The sequence below is a fragment of the Petaurus breviceps genome, unplaced genomic scaffold (assembly GCF_028583685.1).
Source record: "Petaurus breviceps papuanus isolate PSGF00001 unplaced genomic scaffold, PetGlider_PUasm1.0 90734, whole genome shotgun sequence".
Classification (NCBI taxonomy): domain Eukaryota; kingdom Metazoa; phylum Chordata; class Mammalia; order Diprotodontia; family Petauridae; genus Petaurus; species Petaurus breviceps.
Genome location: NW_027187327.1, coordinates 8,379,592 through 8,397,616, shown reverse-complemented (window position 1 = coordinate 8,397,616; position 18,025 = coordinate 8,379,592). Strand labels below are relative to the sequence as shown.

The 18,025-nt window shown below is 36.8% G+C and overlaps 1 pseudogene; it reads right to left on the bottom strand.

Moving 5' to 3' along the window:
- Positions 1-8,152: 8,152 nt before the first annotated feature.
- LOC138145411 (ORM1-like protein 2 pseudogene) lies at positions 8,153-9,417 on the bottom strand (annotated as a pseudogene).
- Between the last annotated feature and the right edge of the window lie 8,608 nt (positions 9,418-18,025).

The following is an 18,025-nucleotide window of genomic DNA, read 5'->3' as shown; positions in this document are numbered from 1 at the left end:
CCTGGGAGGGCAAATATATCCAACTTTAGTCTCTCTGCTGTTTCAGTCACACACCTCTAACTTCCTCTTGGAAATTTTGAACTAGATGTTCAAACTCAAATGCATGAACCAATACTCATTATCTCCTCCCCTCCCCCCCATAAAAACCAACCTTCCCTCTTCCAAACTTCTGTATTAAAGCTACCATCCTGCTAGTCACTCAGGTCACAAATTCAGTTTCATATTTCACTCCTTCCTTTATGCCAACCCACAAATCCAATCTGTTGTGGAATCTTGTCATTTTTTTTTGCACTCACAATATCTCTTGTGTCTGTCTTCTATCACTCATACAGCAATTACCCTAATTTAGGTCCTCATTACCACTCTCCTGAACTAGTGCAATAGCCTTCAAAGTGGTTTCCCTACCTCAAGTCTTTCCATACTATAGTCCATCCTCTATCTAGCTGCCAAGTTTTGTTTTTCATTTAAAACATTGGACTGATTGTTCTACGCCCCACCCACCCTCCTTCTTCATGAGCTCCTATCACTCCCCATCTCCTCTAACATTAAATACAAAATCTTCTGTTTGGCATTTAATGAGTTTCATGACATGAACCTTTCTTAATTTTTTTTCTTCTTACACCATAGTCCTCTTCCAACATTTTGTGATTAAGCTATACTTGGCTAGCTATACAGCTAGGCTGCTTGCAATTCTTAGGGTCTCTGAACCTTTGTGCAGGCTGTTTCCCATGGCTAGAATAATCTACCTCCATCATTTCTGTCTCTTAGCCTCCTAGGCTTTCTTTGATACTCAGTTCAAATCCCAAATTTGCAGAAGCCTTTTCTGATCCCCCAACTTCTATTTCGTTCCTCTTTTGGATTACTCGAGTATGTTCTTTATATGTCTTCTATGTACTTGTATCTGGTTATTTAAATGTCTCCCACATTACAGTGTAAGCTTCTTGAGAACAGGGACCATTTTTTGCCTTTTTCCCCCATCCCCAGTGCGTAGCCCAATGCCTGACTCAAAATAAGTGCTTAAAACAATGCTTGTTGAATGACTGACTACTTAGAATGTAACTTGAGTCCCAAAGTCCATTCATATGGGATTCTGTTTCCATTGGTGGAAAGCAATACAATACTTATGCTAGAGGTAGGAAGGAGTTGGTGAAAGAGGGAAAGAAGAAAATTCTTGAGCCCCGGCCCTGAAATCCCAGGCACTTTGGCTTCTCAGGGTTTCTATGCCACCCTGCTTTGCTATGTGATCCTATCTGCAATCCTGGCCCTCATGGTCATGATTAAGAATTTCCATTGAGAGTCTGAAGGTCCCATAAGGATCACCTCTGTCACCTGAAGGTGAGGAGGACAAATAAAGACGGAAGAGAAATAAACAAACAAAAAATATTTTCCGGCTTTCTCAGAGCCAAAGTAAAAGAGGGAGCAAAACAGAAGCAAGTCCTTTCCCTCTCACAGGTTCAGTTCATAGCATTTGTGCTATGTGTGAATTTGAATCTTCAACTTCTGATCAAGCACTGGAAAGAAAGCAGCAAAACATGTTCAGAAAGAGACCAACTGCCTCAGTCTCTACAGTTTTAAAGATGCAGACATCCAGTCAAAGGAGGCTAACTCCATGTATATAATGGGGACAAAGAGTCCTCCATGTTAGGCAATCTAGACATACTCCAAAGGTTCCTAAAGAGCATCTCCATGTTGGTGGCCTAGGTATAACAAAACTATAGTAGGTTATGTCATTTTCCATGGATATATCTCGTGTATGTTGAGGTCAGGGAACCATAAAATATAGAGGTCTAGGGTTTAGGGGTGCTCAAGACCCCAAAATACCACCATGCCGGGTTCTGCCAAATGAATTCGACTCAAGTCTTCTCTCAGCCAAAGCAAAGCAAAGTTTAATAAGATTCACCATAATGGCTAGACTCTTAAGGAGCATTGGTATTGGAGAGGTTACCCACTAAGAGGGTTAGGGTTGCTCTGGAGACCCCAAAATACCAACACGCTGGGTCCTGCCAAATGAAATCAACTCAAGTCTTCTTGGCCAAAGAAAAGTAAAATTTATTAAAAGTTCACTTGCATTAGACACAGAGTAAGTCTATGCTAGGTCATTCACACCACATGGTGTGAGATGGAGTCATATACAGAAGGTTGTGGGCAGAATCTAGGGGTGGTCTAGAGGAGGAGTTTGGGGAGGGTCTTCAGGAGGAGTTAATGAGGTCAATGAGTGATTAAGGGTGGGAGGTAGCTGGAGGCTACAGACAATGGTGGGCTAGGCCAGTTCAAGGGTGGGAAGTAGATGAACAATGGAGGGCAAGGATAGTAACTAGGGTAGTAGTTAGCAGTTAGTAACTAGGCTAGAGGTCTGGGCCCAACCACAATGTAAGGCTCATTGCCTCATGCAAATGCCAAGGGAGGTTCCCAGAGCCTGTACCTGAAGGACTGAAGGAGAGCTCTAGGGGGCTCCCAGAGCCCATACTCAGTATCTGTGATGCTTGCATTGGACAAGTGGCCCAGAATAATCTGACACAGAGTGAGTCTGTGCTAGAGCATTCTCTGGTGTTCTCTCTCTCTCATGGAGGCAAGATAAGGTCTTATGTACAGAAAGGTTATGGGAGAAATCTAGGGGTGGTCTAGAGGAGGAGAGTCTTCAGGAAGAGTCAAATGAGATCAGATTCCAGTGATTAAGGGTGGGAAATAGCTGGAGGCTACCTGGAGATGAGACAAGGAGGGCTAGGCTAGTTTAAGGGTGGACAAATTTTGGGAGGATCAAGGTTGGGAAGTAGCTGGACAAAGGAGGGCTAGGCAAGTAACAGAGATTTAGGCCAAGCCACAATGAAAGGTTTATGGCCTCTGGCAAATGCCTCATCAAATGGGAAGAATCAATCAGAGTTAAAGGGAGTTCCCAGAGGCTGTACCTCATCAGTATGTACCTGTTATTTAAATTTGTCTCCTAAATTAGAATGTGAGCTTCTTAACAGCAGAGAAAGATTTTTTTTTTCACCTTACGAGAATGGGTGGCTCCAAGTAAGTGCTTGAAAATTTCTAGTGATCCAAAAAACTCATGATAGAAAGAGATATCCACATCCAGAGAAGGAGCTGTGGAGTCTGAATGCAGATTGAAGCAAACTACTTGCTCTCTTTGTTTTTCTTGTTTTGTTTTGTTTCTTCTTTCCCATTGATCATTCCATCAGTTATAACCCTTTTTACAACCTGACTAATTTTTAATGTGAAGATATTTGTAGAACCTATATTTGATTGCATGCCACCATGGGGGGGAGGGCCGGAGGGGGAGAAAGGAAGGGGAGAAAATTTGAAACTCAAGGGACTGCGGAACTGAATGTTATAAACTGAAAGTAAGTAAACAAATTAGTTTTTAAAAAATTCCTGTTGAATGACTAATTGACTAATTACTTGTACATGTAGTTGTCTTCTAGTAGATGCTGGAGGTTAGAGGAGAGAACCCTAATGGAAAGTGTTGGAGTGGGAGTCTGATGACATACTTTCAACCACCCTCTCTCACATTATCCCTTAAGCAAGTCACTTAACCAACTTGGACTTCATATGTACAATGATGAGGATGCATTAGATGGACTCTAAAGTCTCCTTTGATTCTTTCCTTTTTGAATTTGGGCTTTGGTATCTTGCACAGAGCTTGGCACATAATAGTAATTTAAGAAATATTTTTTCACTTCACTTAAAGGATAGACATAGTTGAGTTCTGAAAATGGGTCACAGATAGTAGTAATTTGACTTCTAAGACTCTGGTCTTTTTTTTTCTATAAAACTACAACTCTGGACAGAAGAAATAAATCAAATGAAAAGATAACCAGATTTGAGAGGCTTTCTCTCTCTCTTCCTCCCTCCCTCACTCCTTCCCTCTCTCCCTTCCTTCCTTCTTTCCTTCTCACTGCACTTGTTCCAGAAAGAGACAAAAGACTTCAGTTTGACAACTTTCCTGAACACATGATTCCCTTCAAAATACTTCATAAAAGTCCTGACTTTAAAATGTATGTTTAATTTCTTCTTTTTTGGAAAAGGGAATTGTTCAAGTGTCTATTAAAACAGATTATTTTTGGATTCTGAAGATAAAATGTGACTACAATTCAGAGCTTTTTAAATATAAAACAGGAGCTTTATCCTTTCAGACAAACTCTAGTTAATGCTCATTTGAATTTTTAAGTATTAAGTTGGCCTCTGAGAATTGCTATATTGATCCCTGAACATAATAAAAATTAAGCAAAAAATGCTTGCAAAGGAAAAAGAGAAAAGTGATAAAAACTCATATGGAGTATATGACATAGCTTCTAAAGAAAATTCAGATTTTTAACACCTTTGTTTAACTGGAAGGAAAAAGGCCAAAATTCAGTATTCCATAGTTTGGGACTATGGATTTCTTTCCAAAAGGCAATTACCTATTTTAAAAGAGATGAGGAACAAAATAACTAAGATTGGGGTTATAAAATCTTGATTTTCTACCTCATTCTACCACAAACATAACAGAACTTTGAGGAATTTGTAGAGTCTATGTGTGGGGGTACAGGGACCCCCAAAAAATCCCTTACCCAGAAAAATTAAAAGTCAGAAGTATCTTGAGGAAGGAACAGGAAGTTTATTCAGTTTTCATGAGAAGAGAGCATCCTTACACCAGCATGAACCAGCAGAATGAGGTGTGTTACAAAAGAATAAGAATTTATACCCTAACAAAGTCAAGCACCCTCCCCTCTGCCATCCTTTCTCCCTTTGGATGGAAGGTGGGTTTACAATCTTAGCAAGAAATCTTACCCAATGGTGAATAACAAAGAAGCCCAGGACTACCCCTATTGGCTGGGAGTTGGCAAAAGCAAAAGCAAGGGAGGGGAAAAGGGTCACAAGCAAGGGTGGAGACCAAAAGCTCCTGAAGGGGGCCTACTGATGATAAGGCTGTGGCAAACAAAGGTGGAGGTTGAAAGACTCCCAAAGGAGGCCTAATGATTATGTGGCACTAGGGGGAGTAAAGAAGGGGGAAATATGGGGGAAGGAGGGAGCCAAAACTCTGGCTTGCTCCCACAAGAAAATTTATGGTCCGAGAAGTTTCACTTTTCCCATTCAGTATGTTAAATATACATGTACTTGTAAATATATTCATATACAAATTTGTTTATATGCATGTTTACATATGTGTATATTAACAAATATAATTATATATATGCACATATAAATGTATACACACATATACATACACACTAAGTCCAGTGATCACTATCACCCGAAGGCCAGATACATTAGATTAGAACTGTTTCTCCAGTGTTCTTCAGTAACCTTAAGGGTACTAGGGGTCTTCAAGCTCTCTGACAATGGCTCCCACCCCAGCAGTGGCGTTCCCTTCAAGTTCCTTTCAATTAGTCCCTAGGAGTGAGATTAGCTCTTCCATAAAAATATTTACTTCAGAAAGCATAATCACAAGTATGCAAATTTACTCCTTAATAAAAGGAGACATAATCCTACTCTTACTGTATCACCTCAGACTGTGGGAGGGGAGGAGTATCAGTTTCAAAATTTTCTTCAGTTTATTTAAAGCACAATTCCATTTCCAAGTCCAAAACACACTTTGGTTCAAGTCCGGGCACTCTGCACGACCTCACCTGTGATCTTGACCCCAAAGTTGTAATGGTTTAAATACCTGGCCCCATGCAGATCACCTTTAGTGACTGAAACTGAGGACAAACAGCACAGAACAGAAAGAAACCCACCAGGTCCTATTTCTTGGATGTAAAGGAAAATGACAGCAGGGAAATAATATCCTTTAACCCCTCACAGGTTGGCACGGTGTTAATATTGGATGCATTAGATAGTTGGTAGAAATACTGATAGTTGGTAGAAAGGTAAGTGAAAAAAAGGACTATAGTTGAAAAGAGATTGAATGGCTTAGTTTCTCCAGTTTTAAAGACACAGGAAGCAAACCAAAGAAGACTATCCTTACTCATGTATTAGGCAATTTGAGAAGGCCAAATATTCCCCTTAAGGGCATTTCCCTGTTTGAATCTCTAATCCCAAGAAGAAAGGGTTCTATATCTGTCTCTATTATTTATAGTAGAGATTAATATAACATAGTTAAGTAGTGTGATGAATAGAATCTTAGGAAACAAGAAGAGCTGAGTGCAAACCCAACCTCAAATATTTACTCTCTGGGTGACCCTGAGCATATCACTTAACCCTGTTTGCCTCAGTTTTCACATCTGTAAAATGAGCTAAAGAACAAAGGGCAGACCACTTTAGTGTCTTTGCCAAGAAAACCCCAAAAAGAGGTCATGAAGATTTGGACGCAACATGTGTGCATATAATTGATGTGATACAAATCACATATAAAGAGATAACAGATATATCTGTGTGAATATACATATGTATGATAGATATACACATGGTTCACATAGATGTATCTTTTGTTATATATGTATGTTTACCAAATTGCTCTCTCTCTCTCTCTCTCTCTCTCTCTCTCTCTCTCTCTCTCTCTCTCTCTCTCTCTCTCTCTCTCTCTCTCTCTCTCTCATTTATCTATCTCCTTCAGCAATTTAGCATGGTAGCCACTGGTCCTTCATTTACAAATCCAGTTCAGAGTACTGCTGCTATGATCACTTAAAAGGAAAATGTTAGAACTAGATGGGAAGTTGGAGATTATGTTCCCAACTCTCTCATTTTATAGGCAAGAATCTCTGAGTTACAGAGAAATGAAGTGATTCTTTCAAAGTCACACAACTTATTACAGCCGTATTAGAGACAGAGCCCAGAAGCAATACCCCAGCAACCAGTAATACTAATTCTCAGTTCTCTTTTCATTATTCCCTCTTACCTAATGCCAAAAATCACAATCAATTTTCTATTGAAAGTTTTTCCCTTAAATAAAAACAATCCCTTAAACAATAGTGGATAATATCGCCAGCAGAAGTTCTTGCATGTTCCTCATGAAATTAAAAAAAAATCATAAAACTGATAGCCCTGGGAGACTATCAACTTTATTACTGTATGTATTTCTGTATTTATTTATATATGTTCTTTCATGCATTTCTTTTTTTCACATAACAAAATTATCCCTGTTTTAAGTTGTATGTGTTTAAGTGTAATATACAATCTACTGCAGGAAAAAAAAATGCTGTGCTTCATTTGAGAACTTCTACCAAATAATTCTGGATTTCTGACTAAAGTTAGGAGGTTGAGCATCCCATCCACACTCCCAACCCAGGATAATGAGCAAAAAAACAGCATTTTGCATCCATTGGGCAGCTGCCACCAAAGGTCTAATTAATTCAGGAAAATGGAGAGATTTATATAACAGTCTCTGAACCCCCTGAAATGAGACCAATCCTAACATTTTCCTGACTATCCAGAAAAAAAAAATTGATTCATAGCGATTTTGTGGTGGGAAAGCACTAATTTATAGACTGCCAAACACCATTTCCTTTCATTAGATACAACTCAGTCAAACCATAGGCAGGAAAAGTTTTTTTTGTTTTGTTTTGTTATTCTTCAAAGAACCAATGAACCAAGAAACTGGATACTGATTGTTTTCTTAGGTTCTGTGTGTTTAATTATTGGGATTACTCCTAAAGCTTAGCCATACCAAGCCAGTCCAGGCTGGATAAAATACATTATTTACATTGATCTGGTGAGACATTTTCATAAGCAATAATGTATAATCATTAAAGCCCAGAGGGTAGCCCTATATTAGCAAATGTTCAGGGAACAGTGATTAGCTCAGATTTATTGTGCATCCTTGTCTCACTAAGGAGAAAATGTGTGATTTAATCCCTGTCAAGACATTTGAGAAGTGGAGGTAAGGAAGGAAAACATTCTAGGTATGTGGCAAAAGAACGGATAAAGGAGATGGAATGGGCAAAGCAGAAAGCATCAAACAGGTTAGCTTACCCTTAAGCTGGAAGGTAGAGAAAGTAATATGTATGAAAGAGAGTAATATTAAATAGACTGGAAGTTATCTTGCTAAACACAGACTTATCCAAACAGTTTTCAGACTACTGATTTGTCCCTCACAGTCATGTTTGCTTCTGCTTTCCACACCAAAATGCAGAAGAACAAAAAAATTGTGATATGAATAGTTCTACTGCTAACTACTCATGTCCATGCCATATCACATCTTATAATCTATTTCCTTTGAATAGTTTTGAGATCATTGGGTTATAACACTAGGAAGGACCACATCTGTAAATACAACCCTCTGCATTTGTCCTAAAGTAAAAGATTCTCAGCCATTTTTGTGCCATGGACTCCTTTGCTAGTCTGGTAAAACCTATGGACCCCTTCTCAATTCAATGCCTTTCAATGCATAAAATATGTAGTATAACAAAGAAAAGCAATCATGCTGAAATACAGTTCTTGTTTTTTTTTTTAAGTTAATGGACTACAGGCTTAGAACACCTAATCTAGGGCTGAAACTTCAGGAAAAGTGTCAACAATGATATTTTTTCCATTGACTATTATTCCTCATCTGTCCTACCATTGAAGTTGTGCTATTTTTTACTCTGAACTTCTCAGATTCTATGAAAATATCTATGTAGTTTACATGTCTTTAATTTCTTCACTTTATTTAAAAATCTTTTACCATGCTCATATTTTTGCTTCTTCATCCCTCAACACTGGGTATATGGATTTTTCTCATTGACTTTTGCTTCTCGCTTTTTCTGATTTTGACTATTATAAGTAAACCTGCTGTCAGTATTTTTTATATAGACCAGTCTCCTCTCTGTCTCTGTTTCTTTTTCTGTCTTTCCCTTTCTCTTTCTCTCTCTTTCCTTGTGTCTCTGTTTCTAGTTCTGTCTCTCTGTCTCTCTCTTTAATTATTGGAATATGTTTTCTTGATTGTTTTTTTTCTTACACTGAGTAGTGAAGTCGCATTGATGATAAAGTGAGCAAGATTATATTTGGTATAGAAGCTGGACAGGAGATAAAGCACACTGTGAGAATAACTGAGCAACTTTTTGAGAAGGTGAACTGGAGCCCATAGACCATCTGCTTTCAGTGTGTAAAGAGTCAGATCTTGCCTTGGACAGGGATCTCAAAAGGTGCCCCCTTCAAAGTTTTCAAAAAGACATGCATAGCCAGGTTATGGATGACAGCCAAGGTCCAGACAACTGGAATGATGAAGAAGGGGATGCTGAGTAGAACCACATGCAGAGGCCCTAGCAAGATGATGTAGGCTAGCCAAATGCCTTGGCTGATCATCACCCTTGTTGGGGTTCACCTCACTGTGGGCCAAATCTGCATTCATTATGCCACAATAATAGATCAGTTCAACTTATCTTAGCTTCTCTTTCCCTTGGTCTGCCTCCCTCAGTTACGAGTTTGGTGACTGCAATGAACCTTGAACTTGGGTGAAGGAGGAGGGTAAGGTGCTTCTCTGGTGTACCGAAGAAGCCTTGTGGCATCAAGGTCCATTCCTACCAGTCACAAGTTTTACCTTGTCCACCAGTTTTCTGGAATATAGGGTTTTTGTTGTTGTTTTTGCTTGTTGCTTTAAAAAATAATCATCAGTAAATAAGCTTCAATATTTTTCTCTACTCTGTTTCTTTTTCTGTCTGTTTCTGTCTTTGTCTCTCTGTCTCAGTCTCCCTCTTCCAACTTTTCATAATAGGGAAAATACATATAGTTGAGGCAGCTATATGAAGCAGTGGACAGAGAGCTGGGTCTCAAGTCAGGGAGACCTGAGCTGAAATCCAACCTCAGGCACTTAATATGTGTGTGACCCTGAAAAGCACTTTACTCTGTTTGCCTCAGTTCCCTCATATGTACAATGAATTGGAGAATAAAATGTCAAACCATGACAGTATCTTTTCTAAGAAAACCCCAAATAGGGTCATAAAGAGTCAGATATGATTGAAAAATGAGTGAATAATGACAACATATTTTAATAATGAATATATAAAATACCTTTTCATGATATAATGGAAAGCTTGCTAAATTTGGAGTCTGATTACCCAGGTTCATATTACAACTCAGATACAAACTAGTTGTGTGACCTTGTTCAACAAACAACTTCTCTGAGACTTAGTTCACTTATTTATGTGATGAAAGAGTCTGTTCTATATGGCCACTAATCTAAATCTATGATCTTATAATGTTATATAGTTCTGGTAGTAGGATCATGATGTTAGAGAATAGGAACAATTTGCCACTCTAATTATATATAAACACATGGCAAAATTGTTAATATAACATATGGGAAAAAATTAAACTAGAACAAGATTCAAAAAAATATTTTGGATAATTTATTCAAAGTGAATTTATGGAGTATCTATTATGCACTTACGAATTTCATGGGTAATATGGTGTATAAAAACAAACATACACTGAAAACATTAAACAATAATACATGATAGCTTTTGATGAAGTATAAAGATTGATGGAGAACTATTACAGGATTTCAGTGGAGAAAGAAATTGCTTCTGATTTGAATAATCAGGAAGGTCTACATAAGATAGACCTCAATGGATGGATAAATTTAACCAAGTAAAGGTTAGGAGGGAAGGGGAAAAAAGACATAGTATAATCAAAGGCAGAGATGGGAAAGAAAAAAAATACACACACATATTTACATATATATGTATACACACATATGAAATAGGGAATACAAGTATACATCAGCCTTAAGTAGAAGATATATATGTCCTATAAGCAATGGGAACAATGAAAGTTTTTGAGGTTGAGAGGGTTATGATTGGAAATGAATTTTGAGAAGACTAATCTGGCTACTCCATGCAGCATAACCAGGATAAGGGAAAGACTGGTGTCTGATAACTCTTTTAGGAGACTATTTCAACAATAGAGACAGAATGAAATTTGTCTGGACTAGGGTGGTGCCTGTATCTTGTCTACTGTACTATAAGTTTCTTGAGGGCAGGATCAATGCTTAATTTACCTTTGTATTCCTAAGCACTTAGCACAGTGTTTTGCTTTTTCATAAATGAGTACCTAAAAATGTTGAATTGTATTTATTTGTTTCAAGTGAAGCATCTGTAGAACATGATGCAGTGAAGGAGATTAAACATAATTCCAATCTTATCGTCTTGGATAAGAAAGACATTTTTGCTAATGTAAAAAAAATGGAAGTCAGTAGGGCATATTTATTTTATGGGGAAAAGCAATCTATCAACAAGCATCTTTCAAATGCCTGCTTTTTTTCTAGACATTGACAAGTATTGGGGGCACAGAAACAATGAGAGAAGGAACAAACAAACCTATCTCTATTTACAAGGAGCTTACATCCTCAGATGGTCATTAATTTCTGTTTAAATGTGTTGAAATGAATATAAATGCAAGATATTGCAGTGAAAATGCTTGCAGTTAGACTCAGGGATAGAGTTGCATCAGGATCAAGGATAAGCTTTTGAATTATTGCAAAGGATTGATGATTGATTCCCTAAGAATGGATGATTTCTATGGGAGGGGAATGAGAAGAAAACACTGATGAGAACAGAGGGTTGAAGGTATAGCCTTGGTAGAAGAAAAGCAAGTAAAGGAAACAGAAAAGATCATAGAGATAAGATGAAAATCAGAATAATTTAGTGTATTGGGAAGCAAGGAAGTAGACCATTTTAAGAAGAGTACAACCTCAATTCAAAGGTAGCAAATGCTTCCAAGATATTAAGGACAGAATATTGAGAAGAGGTGTGATGGATAGACTATTGGACTTGGAATAAAAAAAACCCTGAATTAAAATCTTGTCTTGGACTAGTTATTTCACCATAGGCATGTTAGTTAACATGGTTCCACATCTGTGAAATGGGAATAGTGCTAAAACTATAGTACTTGCTTCTGAGACTGGCATGAGGATCAAATGAGAAAATGTAAATAATATACTTTTCAAACTTTACAAATATCTGTTATATTTAGTAAGCCTTTTAGAAAGACTTAAGATTTGCCAACTAAGAGGTCATTGCAGACCTTGAAGATAAGTTAAATTTTAGGTTAAGTGGCCTCAGACACTTAACACAAAAACTAGCCATGTGACCTTGAGCAAGTCACTTAACCCCAATTGCCTTCCAAAAAGCAAAAAAATAAAAAATAAAATAGATTTTAGGATAAGGACTAGATAAGAGGTAATGACATGGAACCTGATATATTATATGTTTAATAAATAACACTTTTCAGCTTTAATTAAAGGCCCATGATACACAAACACATCTGCAAAGTTAAGGTGAATAAGGTCTCCAGGTTTTAGCCTTAAATAAGTCTCTAAACAAGCATTTTCAGATACTGACTCAATTAGCATCTTCCAGATAAAATGGCACCAAGAAACAAAGACACAATATTGATTTATCTTTAATTTTTTAAAATTTTATTGTATCAGAACTCTGCTTTTATATGCTTCTCACTAGTAAGCTGTTGACTGAATCTCAAAACATAAAAGTCCACTTAATTTCCACACTGGTGTTTCACGTATGTTGAGGATACACCATATCTTAAGCCATACTGTTAAAGAAAGAAATGTATGTTAAGCTTTTCTTCCTCCCTAAATTCTTCAAGAATACAAGTGACAAAGGCTTTAACATGAATGGACTAACTTGAGTGAGAATAAAAAGTAGATTTAACTTTTGTAAGAAGAGAAATCAGCTTCTCATTGGAAGATATAAAATCTTTAGAATTATTTGGTTTTTTGGTGGGTGCTATTTTTTAAGGGTTCAAAAAGCTCTTATTTATCTTTATAAGTATAAGAAGGTACATGCAGGTGTGCATCACACAATTTATTAACCATTTTTTTCTCCTTCACCAATCTTTTCAAAAAAGTTACACTAATATTTTAACTTATACACTGAATTTTCTCTTAACTCAGACTCCATCCATCTTTCCCATGTAACAAAGATAAAGTAAAAAAACACACACAGCAGATTTGTCTAATATCTTATACACACTTTATATACACAATTGCCTTCTACTGGGAAGATGGAGATGTGGTCATTATAATTAGCCAGAGTTCAGTTCACTAATTTCTTTTACTTACATAATACTAGTAAATGTGCATATTGGTCTCTTGGTTCTCCATACTTCATTTTGAATCAATTAATATGAATCTTCTATTAGAACTTTTTTTGGAATTATGATGAAGAATACAAGAGAAAACTCTTCTTTATCTAAAAGGGGAGTCATAGATTTAGAGAGAGAAGCAAAGGTATGCTGATAAATGTTTAATAGGCTCTATGAGGGGGGTTCAGTATGCACAGCACACTTCTAAGTTTAATATGCATTGTTAAATTTTTCCATCATTTCCTTAAGACTATACACTTTAGAAATCAAATCAATCTAATTTATGATCTTTGCTGATAGTTTCATACTGAAAATTTAACAATGGCTGGCTACAGCACATACAGAACCTTGAAGACCATTTAGTTCAACCCCCTTATCTTCCAAGTGAAGAAAGAAAGGAGCAGATTGGTGAAGTAGTTCACAAGATCACAAAGATAATAACTGGCAGAGGTGGGACTTAAATGTAGGGACCTCTGACTCTAATGCTGGTATTCTTTCTGAGCTATAATGTTGAAATAAAAAATGAGCAGATAGGATATTTTAATGTTCCTTCCTGAAAAATGCATAGATATTACCTAAAACAGATCTGCACAACTTAATAGTATGTAGGGGTCAAAGTTAAAATAGGCTAAACTTCTTTGGGTGGTAGACAGGTTTTTAGAGGCTCACTTTTCAGTAAAGGTATAATTAATGGTTAAACTATTTTGCAAATAGACCATATTTTAAAAATGAAAACTTCAATTAATATCAATTAATTACACTTATTACTTAAGATTTTTATTTATCATGAAATCACATTAATGTTAAAAAAAATTACTTTACTAAGCAGGGCATAATCCAGAAACTGCAATCAGCAAACACTTTTTTATGAAGTCGCCTTTAGTAAAAGACTTCCCAACAGCAGAAATTTCTTTGGAAATATGAAAACTAACCTTAGTCTCTGCCTCATTTTTTGAGTTTACTTTCTTGAAAATCCATTGTTCCCCACTGAGATTTTTCAACAATTTGGATGCTTTACTTTCTTTTCCAGTGGTGTCCAAATTGCTTAAGTCAGGATGTTTTGATTCAAAATGGCAAAGAAGATTTTATTCCTTCAGCACAGCTATTACTTCTCAGCAAACAAGGCAGGATATTTTGTCTCTTGTGTAAGTAAACAAGTATTTGTCCAATCCAGATTAAGCACTCTATCTTATGATTCATTCTTCTTTTTCGTTTTTATCACCCATTTTACAAAATCACTCCCCAAACTTTCATGTTAGAACCAAAAAATCTCTACAGCAACTGCTACCATACAAAGAAATACTGAACTGAATGTCTGACCTTGAAGAAAGCACCAGACACTCATTTAACTTGGAGAGTGGCCCCATGGCAAGGGAACAGAAGAAGCCTTTACATTATTGCTGCTCACCTTATAATGGGCATCAGCTGCATTGACATATGGCTACACTCAATTTGTCCATGTTCAATGCTAGTAATGACTGAAAACACAGCAAAAAGATACAACTTTTGCTTCTCTCTGACTAGAGACAGACTAATGATGACTGGTTACAGAGGGTCAGATAACACATAGGGAAGAGTGCACAGTGACAACCCACCCACAAAGTTATGCGAGGGGCACAATAGTGACTATTGGAAGGTGGGTTAGACGGGGCATGCACAAGGCACTTGTCACATTTTTACTTTCTTTTAAATACTCTACACTTTTTTTACAGGCCAGTCAAAATTCTTTGGTGGACTGTAAGTAGCCCATGGTATGTATATTGTGCAGGCCTGACTTAAACGAAGTGTTCAGAAGATGAATGAGTTAAACTAATATGCTCAAGATTTGATACTTGCACTGTATTATTTCTGTTTAGTCATTTCAATTGTGTTATACAATTCTTTGTGACCCTATTTGGGGTTTATTTTGGCAAAGATACTGGAATGGTTTCCCATTTCCTTCTCCAGATCATTGTACAGATGAGGAAACTGAGACAAATGAAGTTAAATGACTTGCCTAGGTTCACAAAGCTAGTAAGTTTATGAGGCTGGAATTGCAGGAACATGAGTCTTCCCAACTCCAGGCCCTTTGCTCTGTATACTTTGCCACCTACCTGCCCACTCGTTTACTTATACTGTAAGTTTGCCTAAAGAGTAACTTAACTGAAAAATAGTTCCTTGCCTACCTAAAAGTTCAAATCCTTCTTTTTATTAAACAGTATAGTTCAGTCCATGTATAACAGCATTAGGAATAACAGACCATTTTCTTTCTTAACTCCAGTATGTATTTTCCAGAGGTGCTTTAATAGATTTTTTTTTTTGCAGAATTGGATAAAATGCTTCCTTTCTTCATTTGACATCATTCATAAAATGTTTATCTTATTCACTCATAGTTTGTTATTACTATTGGTGTTATGTGTGTGGTGCTGAAGTTCATTTTTTCATTTTTACTAGGGATGAATTTTTAACAAATCAAAACAAGATCATAAGATCTTTATCTGAAAGAGCAAGCTGTTTCTGAAAATGTGCCTCTTGCCTCCATGTCCTGTATGAACGAATCCTAAATTTGTGAAACAAATCTACCTCCCTTTGACAGGCCATTAACTTCAGCACAGATTCCATCATTAGGATAATTTATCAAGCACTGGGGGAAAAGAGAGGTAAAAATTTATAGGAGAAATGGAGAAGAGATAGTTATAAATGGTAGACTAAGATGAAAATTGATTTTGAGAGTGGCAAAATACTGGATTTTAATTCATAGAATTTAAACTAAATTTGAAAGTCTTACTTTTTTTTTCTTTTTTATGCTTTATTAACCTCCAGTTTGCATCATTCATTTCCACAAGATTTTGAGTTACAAATTTTCTCCCTGTTTTTCCCCTACCTACCACCCCAAAATAGTGATCTCACTAGATATTCCCTCCTCCAATCTGCTCTCTCCTATATCTTCCCCCATACTCCCTCCCACTTTCCAGTAGGTCACCATGGATCTCTATGCCCCAGTGCCTGTATATCTTATTTCCCAGTTACATGTAAAATAATATTAATGATAGTATATATATACATACATATATATGTATATATATAAACATTTGATTTTAAAACTTTGTGTTCCAGATTCATTCCCTTCCTCCCTTGTCACCCACCTTTACTGGGAAGATAAGGAATTCAATATAGGTTGTACATGTGTAGCTATGCAAAACATTTCCATAGTGGATATATTATAAGAGATTGACTATATTTCCATTCCTCCTATCCCACATCCCACTTGTTTTATTCTCCACTTTGACCCTGTCCATTTTCAAAAGTGGATGCTTCCAACTTCCATCCCTCCCAGTCTGCCCTCCATTCCATTATTCACCCTCTCATCCCCTTCTCCCCTACTCTCCTGTAGGATGAGATACCCTATTTAGTGTGTATGTCATTCCCTCCTTGAGGCAAATTCAATGAGAATTACGTTGACCCATTCCCTTTTGCCTTCCTGTTCTTCCCCTCCATAGTAGCAGTTTTCCCTTTTCTCTTCTACATGAGATAGTTTACCCCATTCTGTCTCTCCCCATCTCCTCTCATTATATTCCTCTCTCACCTCTTAATATCACCTTTTAAGTATCATCCCTTCCTATTAAATTAGTCCTGTGCCCTCTATCTATGTATACCTATACACATATATACACACACTTACATATGTATTCATATGCCCATATACCCTCCTATATAGACATATATGTATATGTATACACACACACATTTCTATTCCCTTCAACTATTCTCATACTGAGAAAAGTTTCATAAGTTACAATTATTCTTTTTCCATGTAGGAATGTAAATAATTCAACTTTGGGAAGTTCCTTATGATTTCTTTCCCTGTATACCTTCTCAAGCTTCTCATATCTGAATGTCAAATTTTCTATTCAACTCTGGCTTTTTCATCAAGAATATTTGAAAGTCCTCTATTTCTCTGAATGACCTTGAAACATGATACTCAGTTTTTCTGGGTAGGTGATTCTTGTTTTTAATCCCAGGTCTTTGATCTCCAGAACATCATATTCCAAGCCCTTCAATCCCTCAATGTAGAAGCTGCCAGATGTTATATTATCCTGATTGTGTTTCCACAATATTGAAATATTTTCTCCTTTTCCTGGGAATTCCAGAACCTGACTATAATAGTCCTAGGAGTTTTATTTTGGTAGTCTTTTTCAGGAAGTGATTGGTGGATTCTTTCAACCTCTATTTTTCCCTCTGGTTTTAAAACATCAGGAAAATTTTCCTTGAAAATTTCTTGGAGGATGATTTCTAGATTCTTTTTTTGATCACAACTTTCAAGTAGTCCAATAATTTTTAAATTGTCTCCACTAGATCTATTTTCCAGGTCAGTGGTTTTCCCAAAGAGATATTTCATGTTGCTTCTATTTTTTCATTTGTCTGGATCTGTTTAATAGTATCTTGATTTCTCATAAAGCCACTAACTTTCATTTGCTCCAATCTAATCCTGAATGAATGATTCTTTTCAGTGAGCTTTTAAGATTGTTTTTCCACCTGGCAAAATCGACTTTTTAAGGCATTCTTCTCCTTATTGCCTTTTTGAGCCTCTTTTGCCATTTGATTCAGTCTATTTTTAATGTGTTATTTTCTTCAGTCAGGTTGTTGACTCTCATTTAATAATGTTCTTGCATCATTCTCTTTTCTCTTCCCAATTTTTCCTGAGTGAGATGGATCTTTCTTGCCAATCCTCCAACTCTCTTGTACTAGAATTCTGCTTCATTCTATCTTTCTGCTGGCTCTGCTATTTCAGGATTTGTTCTGTGGCACTATTTTATGGTTGTTTTAAGGTAGTGTTTTCCTTAGTCAGGCTGTTGACTCTCATTTCGTAATTTTCTTGCATTGTTCTCATTTCTCTTCCCATTTCCTCCACTTCTCTTATCTGCTTCTTAAGGTCCTCTATAGCCTGCAACCAGCTCATATTTTTCTTGGAAGCTTTTGGTGCTGGAGTTCTGACTTCATTATCTTCCTCCTGTCCCATGCCGCAATCCATTTTGTCCTCAAA